Source organism: Amphiprion ocellaris, chromosome 15 (assembly GCF_022539595.1).
Source record: "Amphiprion ocellaris isolate individual 3 ecotype Okinawa chromosome 15, ASM2253959v1, whole genome shotgun sequence".
Taxonomy (NCBI): domain Eukaryota; kingdom Metazoa; phylum Chordata; class Actinopteri; family Pomacentridae; genus Amphiprion; species Amphiprion ocellaris.
Genome location: NC_072780.1, coordinates 32,621,939 through 32,639,626, shown reverse-complemented (window position 1 = coordinate 32,639,626; position 17,688 = coordinate 32,621,939). Strand labels below are relative to the sequence as shown.

General features: G+C 37.8%; 1 protein-coding gene and 1 long non-coding RNA gene across 3 annotated transcripts in view; one reads left to right on the top strand and one right to left on the bottom strand.

Moving 5' to 3' along the window:
* Positions 1 to 17,688, top strand: part of LOC118470567 (uncharacterized) — a 130,501-nt gene that overhangs the window by 74,426 nt on the left and 38,387 nt on the right. The window lies entirely within an intron of this gene.
* The window catches only part of LOC129350713 (uncharacterized), a 41,317-nt gene continuing 28,355 nt past the window's right edge, over positions 4,727 to 17,688 (bottom strand). Inside the window, exon 3 of the long non-coding RNA XR_008604196.1 lies at positions 4,727 to 5,849. This is a non-coding gene — a long non-coding RNA (uncharacterized LOC129350713). The remainder of the gene's footprint in view (positions 5,850 to 17,688) is intronic.

Below are 17,688 nucleotides of genomic sequence, written 5' to 3'. Positions count from 1 at the left end.
TCTTTCTCAAAGCCTGTGGATGTACGATTGCTAATCAGCATTTAGGTCTTCAGTCATGGTGCCGGCAAACGCAATTTTCTGGTGCTTACGAGTTTAATATGTAAAGGTGCTTCCAGATGGAAAAATAAATCATTGCAGTGACTATTTATCAGCAGGTTTGGACGTCTCATGTCTATACTAACTACATGAAGTCGTAATAAATACATCCAGCATCTCATTATACTGATTAAAAGTTCAGTTTAGTTGTGACGCTCCGGTCTTTTTCCTGTGTTCTGTCTGTTTATAACGTGTCCTTGTGTGACTGCTCTGATTCTAGCTGCACACATCATTGCAAATACACAAAACTAGACTCTATAATGTGTCCAGAATGACGTAAATAAAGGTGAAGTCCATCCAAAATGGCCTGAGTTTATCCAAAATTGATTCAAAATGACAATTTTGTGTGGACTAATTTTGGATAAACTTAAGTCATTTTGGACGAAATTCACCTAATTTTTGACACATTTTAGGAATTTTGGATCAGTTTTAGTCATTTGGGACATTCAGAAAAATATGTTTGAGAAGATTTTTGCCATTTTAGGCTCATTTCAACTCATTTTAGGAACATTACAGTCATTAATGACACAATCTGACTTTGACTATTTGAGCCATTTAGACTTTTTCCTGTCATTTGGATCAATTTTAGAAAAACGTAAGACATTTTGGAGAAATTTTAGACAAATTTTAGGAATTTTAGAAAAGTTTGGTCTATTTTTGGGTATTTGTTGACCAGATTTACTTCATTGTAGACACATTTTCAGTCTAGTTTTGTGTATTTTCAGTGATATGTGCAGCTGGAAGCAGAACAGTCACACAAGAACATGTCATTTTTACACCTTCTTTCTTCTATTTGCATGTTTTGGACTAATTTTGGGTCATTCTGGACAATTTTTGATGCATTTTGGGCAAGTTTTCTTCATCTTGGTCAGATTTCACTTCATTTTTGACACATTTTGGACAAATCTTAGAAATTTTTTTATGTTTTAGTCATTTTGGACTAATTTTGGATTAACTTAGGTCACTTTTGATGGATTTCACCTAAATTTTAACAAATTTTAGGAATTAAGATGTCATTTCAGACATTTCGAAAAATATTTACTAGATTTATGTAATTTTAGATTCATTTTGACTCATTCTGAGAACATTGTAGGCAATAAGGACACAATTTGCCTTTATTTTGGACACGTGAGTCATTTTAGACTTTTTTTCTGTCATTTTGGATCAATTTTAAAGTAATTTTGGATGGATTTCATCTCATTTTTGGACACATTTTTGGAATTTCAGAAAAGTTCTAGTCATTCTGGACTTTTTGGGTAATTGCTGACCAAATTTATGTCATTGTCAAGTCCACCTCTCTTTCCCTCCAAAGGACGCGAGGACAACTCAATTTAAATTTCCAACTCAAAACTTTATTTTCCTTCTAGTTGGTTGGTCAGAGTATTTCAATAGGTTGTAAACCTTTAAAGACAGAGAAACAACGTTCATAACATCAAACACAGAACCAAAAAGTTGACATATTAGTCACTTAACCATTTAAATCAACCAATCATACAGTGCAGTTAACATAAACTTGGCCATATAAAGAAACATTTCAAATCACCAAAAAAGCAAATAAACATTTCACCAACCATTGGCGTCTTTGGACTGAATCCATGAGTGGACTTGGATCTTCTTTGTTCTTTCCTTGTGTCTTTCTCTTCTGAAGATTGTTTGCCAGACTGGCTGAGCTTCCTCCAGTCCTTCCCAGGTGCTCTAAATCAGTGCTCACTGATCAGGTGTCAAGCACCAGGTGTCAGGTCCCTCCTTGCTGCTACTAGTGCATTCTGGGAAGTGTAGTTTTTTAGGTCCCATGTCTTGAGATTCAGCTCAACAGTCATTGTGGACACATTTTGAGTCTAGTTTTGTGTATTTGCAATGATGTGTGCAGCTAGAAGCAGAATAGTGCACATAAGAACACAGAAAAAGACTGTAGCACTGCACGGCTCAGAAACACTGCAAGTGGAAGCAACTAAACTGAACTTTCAATCGGTGAAATAAGATGCTGGATGTATTTATTATGATGGCATGTAGTGGACCAATATTAGACAGGTGGTCATATACCAGCACAGTTCAGTTTAGTTGCTTCCACTTGCAGTGTTTTTGAGCCATGCAATGCTCCAGTCTTGTTCCTGTGCTCTGTCTGTTAGTGGGCAGGAAACTGGAAGCGACAGGAAGGTGCGTTTGAGTGCTCGCAGGTCGTTTTATCGACATGCAGCGAATGAACAGGAGGCCGGCTCAGGCCCTCGGGACTCTTTCTGTGGTGATGATTGAAGTGAGGAGGAGGTTTGGGATCCATACAGCGGCTCTGACAAGCGTTTTTCTGCCCGGGTCTAAAGCCTCAGAGCTCCTGGGGGGTCCAGCGGATCAGACGGTGGAAGCCGACGGTTCCCCGGAGAACCCCCCACACCTCACACTCAGACGCCGTTTGTCACGAACGCGGAGACACCTGAACGCACCTGCAGCTCCGGGTCACCTGAAGCAGACATGTCGTGTCTGGAGTTTCTGCCGCCTCATGACAGGTTCTCTTTCACAGCTTTTATTCAGCGCCATCGTACCGTGACGACACATCACCACACAGACAAGACTTCAACGATGTCAGAATCTTTTATTTCTAACCTCAGAATCCCTAAAATCTGAGCTAACGATGTACTCTACTGTTCAAAAGTTTGGGGTCACTTACAAATGTCCTTATTTTTAAAAGAAAAGCATTTTTTTCAATGAAGATAACATTAAATGAATTATAAATCCAGTGTAGACATTGTTAATGTGGTAAAGGACTATTGTAGCTGGAAACAGCTGATTTTTAATGGAATATCTCCATAGAGGTACAGAAGAACATTTCCAGCAACCATCACTCCTGTGTTCTAATGCTACATTGTGTTAGCTAATGGTGTTGAAAGGCTCATTGATGATTAGAAAACCCTTGTGCAGTTATGTTAGCATATGGATAAAAGTGGGAGTTTTCATGGAAAACATGGAATTATCTGGATGATCCCAAACTTTTGAATGATAGTGTACAACAAGACTTAAAGTTTGGACCATTGTGAGGTGTTTTCATGTCATTTTGGACAAATGTTTACACATAATAGATAAAGTTTGAGTAGGTTTGGATGGGTTTTGAGTCATTTCACACTAAACTTTCCTAGTTTTTTTTTTTTTTTTTTTTTTTTTTTTTTACTAATTTCATTTACAAGTTATGTCCTTATTCAGATGACTGAGGTTGTGAGTAAGGTTTACTGACATCAGGAGAAGTGACACCGACAGAGCAGCAGTTCATGCCAGCAACGCCAGCATCAGATCTGAGGATTCTCTCTGATCTTCAGGTATATGTTGTAGTTGGAAGAGGAGTCAGCAGCTGTAGTCGACTGTAATCACTCAGGAGAAGTCAAGAGGCCATGAAACGAAGAAAATTTGACGAAAACAAATTTCTACTTCACCAAAACTGACAATTTCCAGTTGGTGCATGTATGTTTGTAACCCAACAGGTGTGATCATGTTTCCCAAAGACCCATGACTTCATAAATCTGTGAAAGAACCAATGACTCAATCATAGAAAATTCAGAGGTATAGAAGTCATTGAAACTCAAGAATGTCATGGTAACGTGGATGTTATAGGTGGATGGAAACTTTAGTTCATGACTATTTAGATGTTTTTATATCTATATTGTGTGCAGTGACACTAACGTTGAATCTAATCTAATACATTTCTAAACAGAAGTACATAAAGAGGTTACAGTACATCAGCATACATTATTTCCTTCCATCCCAGTATCTGTAAAGTTAATTGAACTTTTCTCATTTAAGCCTTTCAGTCTCTCAGTCAATAGAAACCTTTAATCACTACCAGCTCGATGCAAAGTAATTAGAAAAACCATTAAAAGCGAATAATAAAAAAAGGGTAGTTTCCGGCCTCCTTCTTTATTCCACTCACAGAGATGATCTCACGCTGCACCACCGTCGTCTCATTTTTACTCTCCAAGGCCTTAAATAGCTCTTCTTTCACCGCTCCGTCGCCGAAGGACACGATGTGCACGAGCTCCACTGAGCACGCTCAGTAGAGCCATATCTGCTGGCGTTTCTGCTTTCAGTGCCAGGGTCTGAAGTGGCTCTTCTTCCTGGGTCTGCATCTTCTCTGCTGTGGCCACACCAGATGAATGATTCATCAGAGTCCCAGCCGCCCGTCTGTGTCGGCTTCACCCTGCATTCTCTGTCATATTTCTACTAAAAACTGTCTCTGGTCCACATTTCACCAACTTTTGAGGCTCTAAAATCAGTAGAACCTCACGTATGGAAAGTTTGACCAGACAAGGTTCCAGTTTTTAGATATGTTGACTTGAAATATGTCCAAAATAACCCAAACTTTGTCCAAAATGACACAAAATCTACCAAAAATGACTTTAAACTTGACCAGAATTACTAAAAGTTGTCCAAAATGTCAATAATTAATTATTGACTGCTTAAAATGGAAAAAGAGCAAAAATATTCAACCCAGGCTGGTATAGTATCTCCATATATATATATATATATATATATATATATATATATATATATATATATATATATATATATATATATATATATATATATATATATAGATATATATATAGATATATATATAGATAGATAGATAGATAGATATAGATATAGATAGATCCATATTTCTACTAAAATACAGTCTTCTATTGACCTCTAAAAATAGAAGGAAAGTACAAAATGTTCAATCCATGCTGGTATAGTGTCTCCATAAAGTTCCTGTAAGTGTCTATATATATATATATATATATATATGGATGGATCCATATTTCTACTAAAATACAATCTTTGGTCCACATTTCACCAACTGTTGAGGTTCTAACATCAGTAGAATCTGATGAGTGGAAAGTTTGACCAGACAAGGTTCCAGTTTTTAGATGTTGTGACTAAATGTTGATGTGGACTCACTGGTAGTTTTCAGATATTTCAGCTGAAGTGGATCTTCATCGTAGGTCTTCTCTGCTGTTTCCAAACCAGATGAATGATTCATCAGAGTCCCAGCAGTCCATCTGTGTCGGCTTCACCCTGCATTCTCCTGCATGCTACTGTACAAACATCCTCTTTAATCCTCTCAATCCAGGACAGAAAACAGAACCTATTTTGCCGTTATCTAGTTTGAAAACATTACCTCAGAATGTGATTAATGGAAACTCTTAAGCTGGGATTTACTGCTACAAAGCCTATTAATCCACTTATCCCAGCCAGCCTGTCTTTTTTTGTTCACACTTACATGTTTTTATTTCAACTCCTGTGAACCTTTAATTGAAAAATCATGAATATAAATCATGTCTTTCTCTTCTTCTGCTGTTGCTTTTATAGGTTCAGCTGCTTGTGAGGCAAGAAAAGCTGGAATCTGAGTCCAATCAGAGCTTAATTACAGTGACCAGTCAGTCCTCGGAGAACTTCACATTGAAAGGAATGAAGATCTTTGGCCTCACAGCTGCTTTTCACATCCTTCTGAGACTGCTGACTTCATTTCCTGCAGGTTTTTGCCTCAGGACACCTCGTCTGCTTTCTCACTCCTCCGGTTTTCTATTTCTTCGACCTCTTCTTCCTCCTGAAGTTCTCTCTGGTGTTTTGGTCTCTCTGATTTTTACCTGACCTGATGGTGACCTTCCCAGATATCTCCCAGAGCAAAGAGTCACAGGCGAAGACGTCAGCCCTCAACGTCAAGGTGGATCTGGGTGTTTTTTTTCTTCACTGTGGCTCATTTTTCACCTCTATGGAAACAGAACAACCTGGAAGAAGAGCAGAGAAATCTGGAAATGTCTTCTGTATAGAATGACACAGAATGAAAAAACCAAAGTTGCATTTCTTCGATTTCTTATTTTACAAAAATGGAAAAACACCTGGAATCAACACGTCCAACATCTTGTCCACAAGTCCGCTAATGTCAGAGAAAGCTGTAACTCTACATACAGATGGATATTTTACTGTATGTATATATATTTTAGTTTTTTTCCACATTCCTCTCTACTCTGTTCTGTTGAAACACTGCCTGCAGTTCAACCGAAAAAGTCCAGATTTTTTCTCATGTGACGGTTGGTTACAGATCAGTGATTAATGGCTTTATGGTTGTGTCAAGGAACTCATAATTTTTTTTTGTTCATGACTGTTGGTCACAGCTGAGTCACTGATTGTATCACAGTCGTGTCCAGAAAGTGCAGAATTTCTTGCTTTTGACAAAATCCGGATAAGGCAAAGTATGTATTTTTGGTGAATTTTTAAACGAGACTTGTGATTTTGATGATTTTAGGGTTGATCTGATTACGTTTCCAGAAGGAAAATGACATCAGTTTCCGAGTGTTTTTCTCCCTCATTCACTTCTCTGGCAGGTTCTTGAAGATCTTTTCAAAACTCTTTTGGAGAAGAGGTGAAATGTCTTCAAAATCTTCACAAATAGCTCCCACAACAGAACAAAAACTGTCTGAATTTTTGTCATGTGACTGTGACTCACAGCTGAGTCACTGATGGTTTCACAGCTTCACTAAAGAGCACAGAATTTTCTGTTTTTTACGAAATAAGTTTAAAGTAAACAACCTATTTTTGGCACTTTTTAAAATAAGATGTGATTTTGATAAAATATTTCAATCTAAAGTTTAGATGTGTGTAGGGTTCCTGTCAGAGTGTTTCAAAGGCTGTTAGAAAGTTAAAAATCCTACATTTCTTCCAGTTTTTGCAGCTTCTGTCTCCAATAATGCTGCAGCTTTTTGTCTTTAAACTTTTCTGCAGGTTTCGGGATTCAGACGGTTAAAGGAAAACCTGAAAATACAGGATGAGATCAGTGGAGTGTTGTGAATGATTTGTGAATTAAACATGAATCACAGGAAACCTGCTGAGTCACAGCTTCTGTCTGATCCTCGTTGAAACTTCTTCTTTGTGTCGTGTGCTGATGTTGGACTTTACTTTTATCTGCTGCTGTTCTTCAGGAGCTGCTGAGGTTCCTTCAGAATTAAAGATTAAACTTGCGACCTCGCGGCGCCGCATGTGTGTGGCCTCCACTGCAGCTATTTAAGGTTCATCAGAGGGTCAGAGAGACGAGGAGGTGATTTATGGTTTCTGCAGGAGGAGGAGGATCCTTCAGAAAGGGATGTTTTGCCAGCCGGCATGTTGGCAGCTTCGGCCGTGACAAACCGTGTCGACAGCACGAACAAAAACTGAGCCAAGGTGCTTTGAGGAGCAAAAAAACCCACAAAACTGAAGCCAAACTTTTGTTTTCTAACCACCTTTTCATCAACATTTGCGTCTGAACACGTCAAACTGATTCAGATAAGAGAGAAAAGCACTTTTTATTAGATCTGTCCTCCAACCAAACCTCCTCAGAACATCTGGTTCTTCATCTCCAGTAACTTTATCAATGATCAGAGTTCTATCTTCATACTAGGAATATTTCCAGAGTTCCAGGTCCTTGAAGTCCATAGAGGTGGGTCCAGATTTATCACTTTTTAATGGACTTTTCCATCATTTCTGAGCCTCAGAACTTCATCAGTCCAGCAGATAGAACCATGACATTTAGGAGGAGAAACATCTGAGTTCTGGGAAAAACTGCAACTAAAATAACTAAAAAAGCTGGAAAATTACCACAAGAAGAGACCAAACTGCCAAAAAAAGGGGGAAAATTACCACCAAGTAATACAAAATCTACACATAAACCCACAAAAATAGATAAATTTAACATGAAAAGATACAAAATTTCCACTGAAATATGCAAAATTACCCCAAAAAAGCCAAGACTACCACAAGCAGGGTCCAAAGTAACACAAAATGACCCCAAATCACCACAAAATCAGTGAATATACCACAGAAAGACACAAACTCTCCTCTAAAAGATGTGCAGTTACCACAAAGAACCATCTGGTTCTTCATGTCCAGTAACTTTATCAATGATCAGAGTTCTACCTTCATACTGGGAATATTTCCAGAGTTCCAGGTCCTTGAAGTCCATTTGTATTACTTTTTCCAGGATTTGTGAACCCAAATGACTTCATAATCTACAATCCTGAGTGTTAAAATAATCCTATATGAGGAAATTATTGGTGTCTATAGACACCATTCACTCTTCTGTGTGTAAAATGATCCTTTGTCTATAATAGTTCTGACCAATCACCTATCAACATGTGACATGAGCCTTAAAGTTTACCCAGAATGCACTTTTTAAAGTTTTCTCTGGTGAATTATCAGAAAACAGAATCACATCCAGGGAACCAATGATTGTCTCTAAGACTCTATGTCATCATAGACGTTAAACTGTTCACACTAGGATACATCCCATAATACTGATGATCACAGTTGGTTATAGAGACAATTAACAAAAAACAAATTTATTCTTTAGACTGTGACACCTGGATGGATGTAAAACTGATCTGGTGTCAGTTTTGGTCTCGTTTTGATTGTTTTGTGCTCGTTTTGTCATTTTTTTTGTCTTCCTTCTGTCATTTTCATCACTTTTGTGTTGGTTTTTTGTGTCTTTAGGGCAGTCTTTTCTTGATGTGATCATTTTGATTGTCTTTTTGTTGCCATTTTATGTCTTATTGTCTTGTATTGTGTGATTTTTTTCTCATGTTTTTTCTTTTGTGTCCCTTCTTTTTGCTTTGTGTTTAGATTTAGGCATTTTGCGTCTTGTTTTTCTTGCTTCACATCCTTTTGTGCCTCGTTATTGCGTTTTAGTGGGACATGTTGATCAGTTTACATGTCTTTGAGACACTTTTGGCAAGTTGGTTATGGAGAAAATGAACAGAAACCAGGTTTATTCTTTCGACTGTGACGCCTGGATGGATGTAAAACTGACTGTGAGGCGTTCAGGTGTCTTCAGACTTGATGCTGATGACATTAGCATCTCTGACCAATCAGGTCCTTCACCTCCTCTGCTCTCGTCCTTCACTTAAATGTCCCTTCCTCTCCTCTCTTTAATCACAATCAGTTCTGATTTTCTCTCAATCGGCCGTTTTCTTTTCTCAGCCTCTAGTGTCTCTGATTAGACGTCAGTCAGTCAGTTCAGCTCAGAAACTCTCATGTTGTCTGTGAGGAGCTTCAGCTGAGCAGCTTGGAGGTAGTTTGGGAGACGTTCCAGATGTCAGAGGTTTCTGTGTTTGTTTTAACAGACAGCAGAGTGTTTGTGTTTTAACTGTTAAAACCTTTTCCATCATTTCTGAGCCTCACAACTTCATCAGTCCAGCAGATAGACACATGACATTTAGGAGGAGAAACACATCTGAGTTCTGATAAAAAGGATTTGTTTCATATTTCTGTTTCTCCTCAGTAATTCAAAGGCCTTTAACTTTAAATTATCCACAGTATAAACATTCCTCACATCAGATTCTACTGATGTTAGAGCCTCAAAAGTTGGTGAAATGTGGACCAAAGACTGTATTTTAGTAGAAATATGGATCCATATCTACACACTTACAGGCACTTCATGGAGACACTAGACCAGTCTTCACCAAGTTTCATGGCTGTGGGATTTAGATTTATGAACCTTTAAAATGGTCTTTTTCGAGGGTGAAAAGACAAAAGTTCCCAGGTCTGAAAAAACATGAAACTCTCTAGTTTTTGGTGTCGAATGACAAATTGTGACATGACGGAGCAACATGTTTCCTGAATACTGCCTGAATTGATGCAGATTTAAGTTACAAACAAACATAATCTGGCAGAAATACATTAACTTTAAAATTAGTGGAGAATGCAGTTTGTGCCACTCAAAATAGCGACTTTTTCAACAGAATCTGCACTAACTTTTGTATTCTTTAAAAGAAAAACTAAATGTAAAGATTTCAACCTGCAGCTCTTCTTCCTTATCTTGAGGTTTCCATCCTTGCAGAAACAGTCCAGTTTGCATCAGACTGCAGCTTCACACACAACTAGCTCCACTTTTAGAACGTCTCGGCCACATTTTCCTCCTCCTCCTCGTCTGTTTTTCTAGACTCCAGGACGGCTGACCGACTCACGGCGGCACACAGGAGCCATTTTGTGCCGTTAAAATATTCATTCATGAAGTCCACATCAAACAGCAGAGCCACAGGAGAAGCTCTGAGCAGCGAGCAAACAGCTCCACCGACCTCCAGCTAAATATTTAGCCTCTAAATTTACCCCATATATTCACCGTGTTTTTAGGGAAATGATCTGGACCAGAATGAACCAACAGGATTAGAATTTGGGAGGAAATAAACGTGTAGAATTTCTGAACGGTTTATCAGAGCAGTGTCTCTTTTTGCTCATTTTGTATGTTTTTCTGTTCATTTTGACTCTTTTTCTTTATTTTGTTTCTCTTTTGGTTAATTTTGTGTGTTTTTTTCTTCATTTTGTGTCTCTTTTTGTTAATTTTGTGTTTTTTCTCTTTATTTTGTGTCTATTCATTTTTTGTGTTCAATTTGTGGTTTTTTTGTTCATTCTGTGTTTTTCTGTTTATTTTGTGTGTTTTTCTATTGATTTTGTTTGTTTTCTGTTCATTTTGTGCCTCTTTTAATTTTGTGTGGTTTTTCTCTTCATTTTGTGTCTATTCATTTTGTTTGTTTTCTGTTCATTTTGTGTTTTCCTTTTTATTTTGTGTCTCTTTTGGTTCATTTTGTCTGTTTTTGTTCATTTTGTGTGTTTTTTCTGTTAATTTTGTGTCTGTTGATTTTGTGTGTTTTTCTGTTGATTTTGTGTTTTTCTGTGGATTTTGTGTGTTTTTCTGTAAATTTTGCGTTTCTTTTTGTTCATTTTGTGTGTTTTTCTGGCTGTTTTGACCATTTTGTGTCAGTTTTCAGTAATTTCGAACATGTTTTTAGTCTCTTTGGTTCATGTTTAACTCATTGAAGAACCGGTTATATTTATGCTCTAAATATAGTCTCATATATTCACCGTGTTTTCAGGGAAATGATCTGGACCAGAAGTGAACCAACAGGTTGGAATTTTGTGCAGAATTTCTGAGTGGTTTATGGGAGCAGCTGCGTTTATCTCCAGCAACAACGATGGTTTTCCTCATTTGGAGGCTAATTAGCTGCAGATTTCCTCAGTGAATTGCAAGAAATAAATGTTTATAGCTGAATCTCTTCATCTGGATGATGCTGCAAATCTGTGGAAAAGTTGGTTTGATCATTTAGTAAAAGCAGGTTGGACAATTTATAATAATTTCTAATGATAAATATGCAAAAAGGATAAAATAAAACTGATGAAAGTGAGGAACTATAACATTTTTCAATGTATTTAGATGCACACATGGGGAAATATGCATGTTTAGTTTAGAATTAGTTGTAATTATTTGGTAAACTGTAACTATAAGCAGCATTTACTGGCAATTATTTGGTACAAATCGATAATTAGAACTAAATTCAACCAAAGAAGTCATTTATGTGGTGAAAATATGAATATTTTCAGAGTTTAATGCACATTTGTGTTAGTTTTTCCAGCATTTTTGAGCCTCATAACTTAAGCACCAACATTTTTGTGTGTTAAAATGTGGTTTTATTAGAAAATTGTGTGATCCCAGTCTCAAATGTCAGTAAAAATGAGACTATTTTGCATCTATTTTGTGTCTCTTTCTCTGTTTTCATCTTTTTTCTGGTTGTTTTGTGTCTATTTTTGTTCATTTTGTGTGTTTTCTCTATTTGTGTGATTTTCTGGTTGTTTTGACCATTTTTGTGTCAATTTTCAGTTAATTTGAAACTAATTTAAGACTGGTTTCAAATGATTTTTTGAAGTTTGTTGTTTTGGTCAACTTTGAAGTGATTTTGTAAAGGTTTTCTGGTATTTTTCCATAAGTTTGAGGTATCCTTTGAACAATAATGAACAATGTTTTTCGTCATTTTGGTTCATTTTTTTTTAAAGTCATTGTGAGTAATAAACACTTTTAAAGCAGGTTTGGATTCAGTTGGATGGGATTTTTGGAGAAGTTTGTGTCATTTTGGTCAAGTTTGAAGTTAATTTGGAAAACCTTTGAGACATGTTGGATGAGTTTATGGGTCATTTTAGGCAAACTTTTGGTGCAACGTAGATAAGTTTGGGCCACGGGGGACAATTTGTGAATAATTTTGAACAAACAAACATATCCAGGGTACCGATGATAGTTACGTAGCTACGACAATTTCATAGACATCAAACTGCTACAGTTTTACTGTTCACACGATGATACATCCCATAATACTGATGGTCACAGTTGGTTGTAGAGAAAATGAACAAATACCAGATTTAGAATGGATGTAAAACTGATCTGGTTGCAGTTTGTTTTTGGTCATTTCATGTCTTTGTGTTGTGGTTTTTCATCTTTTCTGGTAATTCCAGCTCTCTTTGTAGTAATTCTGTGCTATCAAATGTGTTTTTCTCTTCATTATTGGTAACAACTTTGGGGACTTGGAAAAAAATGCCATATATAGCCATTGCAGTATTTTCAGTGTTTGGTAAAATAAACAGGACTTCCTTTTGTTTTGCATTAAAAAAATGTTACAGTGCAGGAATCTCACTTCAGCGCATTCACATTCTAGGTTTATATGAGGTCAGAAGAGAAACAAAAATGCAGCTATTATTACTATTCTTAAACATTAAAGACTGACTGAGGAATCCAATGTGCAGAAAGACACACAATGGCTCTGAGAAACTGTGTTTTCTGAAGCGACGCTTACATAAGATCCTGTGAAAAGCGTCAGCAGCAGCAGCCTGCTATCACTGGAAACCCAGAAACTACATCTACATGCAATCTGATCTCTGCTCGGCTCTCACATTTTTGGCCTCAGTCCTGAAATTCTTCCCCGTCTGGATCCGACCGAGCAGAGAAACTGAGCTCACGGTGGTAAAACTGCTGGAATTCAGGTTGTATAAGGTTAAAAAAAATTAAAACCTACTGCCAGTAGGGGGAAACTTCAAAAGATGTTCATTTTACGGCATCATTTCTAGTCGTTATTTAGCTGCTGACCTTCTTTTCTTAAAACATCACCTGCTTCAACATCTGTTTTCCACCAAATGGGGCCATAATTTACAAAGCTAACATCATGCTGTATTCAAAAAGGCTTAAAATTAGCAATCGAGACCATAAACTTATTAGAAAAATGTTTACTGAGCTACCAGATCAAAGTAGAAGTAGCTTATTTTCTCATTAACTTCTATATAATCAGATGTGTTTCTCCAACTAGAGGAGTCACCCCCTGCTGGCTGTTAAGCAGAATGCAGCTTTAAGATTTCACTTTTTAGACGTAGAGACTACATCTGTTTTTTTACAGTCATGAACTAAAGTTCCATCCACTTATAAAGTCCATGTTTATTTTCTGTCTTTAGGTTCCAAAGACTCCTATAATGAAATCATTTAAACACATGAATCCTTCTTTCATAGATTTATTAGAGATCTTCTGGAAATTATACAAACAGTAACTTAAAAGGTAAGTTTTGTTGATAGAGAAAGTTGTGTTAATCATATTTTCTTAGTTTTTTGGCCTCTAAACTTCTCCTGAGTGATTACAGTCGACTACAGCTGCTGACTCCTCTGTTCCACTTTAAATAGAACCCATTAGATCCACTCATTAGACTCATTAGGAAAGTCTGAATGTGTTTTGGTTCTTTCATAGATTTATTAAAGGTCTTCTGGAAACATGACTAAATCTGCTGAATCATAAATATACAAATAGAAATGTTAATATTTGGTTAAATTTGTCCGTTTGGTTCTTCTGGTTTCAATCTTCTGGTTTATCTTTGACTCCTCTGGACAGAATTGGTTCAGTTCAACTAGACTTGTTGTCTTTCTGCCTCAAACCTGTTTCTTCATCAGTCTACAGGTTCTTGATGGGTTTCAGTCAGGACTTTGGGGAGACCAGTCTAGAACCTTCATTCCAGCCTGATGGAACCATTTCTTTACCACATCTGATGTGTGTTTGGGCTCATTGTCTTGTTGAAACATCCAACTGTGTCCAAGATCAACCTTGTGCTGATGGTTTTAGGTTTTCCTGAAGAATGTGGAGGTAATCCTCCTTCTTCATTCTTCCATTTACTTTGTGTAAAGCTCCAGTTCCACAGAGCATGATACTGCCACCACCATGCTTGGTGGTAGGTCTGGTGTTCTTGGGGTTAAAAAAAGACCCGCCCAAGACAGTCCAAAACCAGTTCTAAAAACATCTAAAACCAGGACCAAAATCAAACCTAAACCAGTCCAAAAATGTTCAGAACCAGTCAGGATGCAGTCTGAAACCAGTCCTAAAAAGTCAAAAACCAGGTCCTGGTTTTAGGCCTTTCAGTCAATTTGGACCAGTTTTGCATCATCTCAGGCAACTTTTGAATATTTTTAGATGTATTTCCAGATGTATCTTGGACCATTCTTGAGTCAATTTGGATGATTTTTGAGTTAATTTGGTCAATTTTAACATCAATTTGGGTAATTTTTGAATCATTCTGGAAATGTTTTTAGTCACTTTGGATTAGTTTTGAATGATAATAATTTTAATCATTTTCAACATATTTTAGTCATTTTGGACAACTGAGTGAATTTCTGACCATGTAGACGTCTCCTCAGTGAGTTTAGGACACTATTGAGTCAATTTTGGGCAATTTTTTGCATCAACTGAGGCAACTTTTGAATTAAAGTCATTGATTTTCTTTTTCAGATCTTTGCTGAGCTCCTCAGATTTTCCCACTGTAGTGTTTGAGTCTAATGAGTGGATCTATTGGTTCTATTAAAACTGTATCAGAGGAGTCAGCAGCTGTAGTCGACTGGGATCACTCAGAAGTGGCCATGAAACTAAGAAAATCTGATTAACACTATTTTTAACATCAACAAAACTGCTAATTTAAGCTGCTGTATGTATATTTTTGACACACAATACCTTTAATAAATCTATGAAAGAATCAGAATGCAGGATTGTTTTTTTAGACAAAGTGTTGAAGGAGTCACTGGAAACTCAACACTGATGATGAACATGGACTTTTGCTGACGTCTGCAGTTTGGATGCAGAAGAGAACAAACATGACAACAACTGGTTAAAAATGTAACTTTCAGTTGCAAAATTGACTCATGATTACAGTAAAAAGAGAAAAAAAAGAGAAAAAAACATTTAAATGAGGATCTTCAGCAGCGACGTCTTCAGCGAGTCTGAGGCTTGTTAGTGAGGACTGTTCTGACAGCGAGAGTATTTCTGAGGTTGGAACTTCGTCTGATTATCTCGGGGAAATCCCATCCCTCAGGTCATTTAGCACCAAATGTTTGGAGACGAGTCGAGTCGGGGAATGCAAATATCTCACATCTACAGGAATCCGACTTTATCAGATCCAATGACTGTCAGGTGGTTTTCTTTTCCCTCACTGCGACAACTATACTACAGAGAACTGCAACTATACTACAGAGAACTACAACTATACTACAGAGAACTGCAGCTATACTACAGAGAACTACAACTATACTACAGAGAACTGCTACTATACTACAGAGAACTACAACTATACTACAGAGAACTACAACTATACTACAGAGAACTACAACTATACTACAGAGAACTGCTACTATACTACAGAGAACTACAACTATACTACAGAGAACTGCAACTATACTACAGAGAACTACAACTATACTACAGAGAACTACAACTATACTACAGAGAACTGCAACTATACTACAGAGAACTGCAACTATACTACAGAGAACTACAACTATACTACAGAGAGCTGCAACTATACTACAGATAACTGCAGCTATACTACAGAGAACTGCAGCTATACTACAGAGAACTGCAACTATACTACAGAGAACTGCAGCTATACTACAGAGAACTACAACTATACTACAGAGAACTGCAACTATACTACAGAGAACTGCAACTATACTACAGAGAACTACAACTATACTACAGAGAACTGCAGCTATACTACAGAGAACTGCAGCTATACTACAGAGAACTACAACTATACTACAGAGAACTGCAGCTATACTACAGAGAACTACAACTATATTACTCAGTACTGCAACTATACTACAAAGAACTGCAACTATGCTACAGAGAGCTGCAACTATATTACTCAGTAGTGCAACTATGCTACAGAGAACTGCAGCTATACTACAGAGAACTACAACTATACTACAGGGAACTGCAACTATACTACAAAGAACTACAACTATACTACAGAGAACTGCAACTATATTACTCAGTACTGCAACTATACTACAGAGAACTGCAACTATACTACAGAGAACTGCAACTATACTACAGAGAGCTGCAACTATACTACAGAGTACTGCAACTATACTACAGAGAACTACAACTATACTACAGAGAACTACAACTATACTACAGAGAGCTGCAACTATACTACAGAGAACTGCAGCTATACTACAGAGAACTGCAGCTATACTACAGAGAACTGCAACTATACTACAGAGAACTGCAGCTATACTACAGAGAACTACAAATATACTACAGAGAACTGCAACTATACTACAGAGAACTGCAACTATACTACAGAGAACTACAACTATACTACAGAGAACTACAACTATACTACAGAGAACTGCAGCTATACTACAGAGAACTGCAGCTATACTACAGAGAACTACAACTATACTACAGAGAACTGCAGCTATACTACAGAGAACTACAACTATATTACTCAGTACTGCAACTATACTACAAAGAACTGCAACTATGCTACAGAGAGCTGCAACTATATTACTCAGTACTGCAACTATACTACAAAGAACTGCAACTATGCTACAGAGAACTGCAGCTATACTACAGAGAACTACAACTATACTACAGGGAACTGCAACTATACTACAAAGAACTACAACTATACTACAGAGAACTGCAACTGTATTACTCAGTACTGCAACTATACTACAGAGAACTGCAACTATACTACAGAGAACTGCAACTATACTACAGAGAGCTGCAACTATACTACAGAGTACTGCAACTATACTACAGAGAACTACAACTATACTACAGAGAACTACAACTATACTACAGAGAACTACAACTATACTACAGAGTACTGCAACTATACAACCCAGTACTGCAACTATACAACCCAGTACTACAACGATACAACCCAGTACTGCAAACACACAGGACTGCTGTGATTTCTGCTGGTGTTCCTGCAGCTGAACCAGGTTTCCAAACATGGAGGTGAGATCTTCAGATTCAGTGAGAAAAACACCTCAGAGAGTCAACAGAGCTTCACAAGGAAAAGCCTGTTCTGAAGCCAGAACCTGGAGGAAGCAACGCTCACATCTGGACGAGAGGAGGAGGAGGAAGAGGAGGAAGAGGAGGAAGAGGAGGAGGAAGAGGAGGAGGAGGAGGAGGAGGAGGAGGAGGAGGAGGAGGAGGAGGAGGAGGAGGAAGAGGAGGAGGAGGGAGAGGAGGAAGGAGAGGAGGAGGAGGAGGAGGAAGGAGAGGAGGAGGAGGGGGAGGAAGAGGAGGAAGAGGAAGAGGAGCAGGAGGAGGAGGAGGAAGAGGAGGAAGAGGAGGAGGAGGAAGAGGAAGGAGAGGAGGAGGAGGAGGAGGAAGAGGAGGAAGAGGAGGAAGAGGAGGAGGAGGAGGAGGAAGAGGAAGGAGAGGAGGAGGGAGAGGAGGAGGAGGAGGAAGAGGAGGAGGAGGAGGAAGAGGAGGAGGAAGAGGAGGAAGGAGAGGA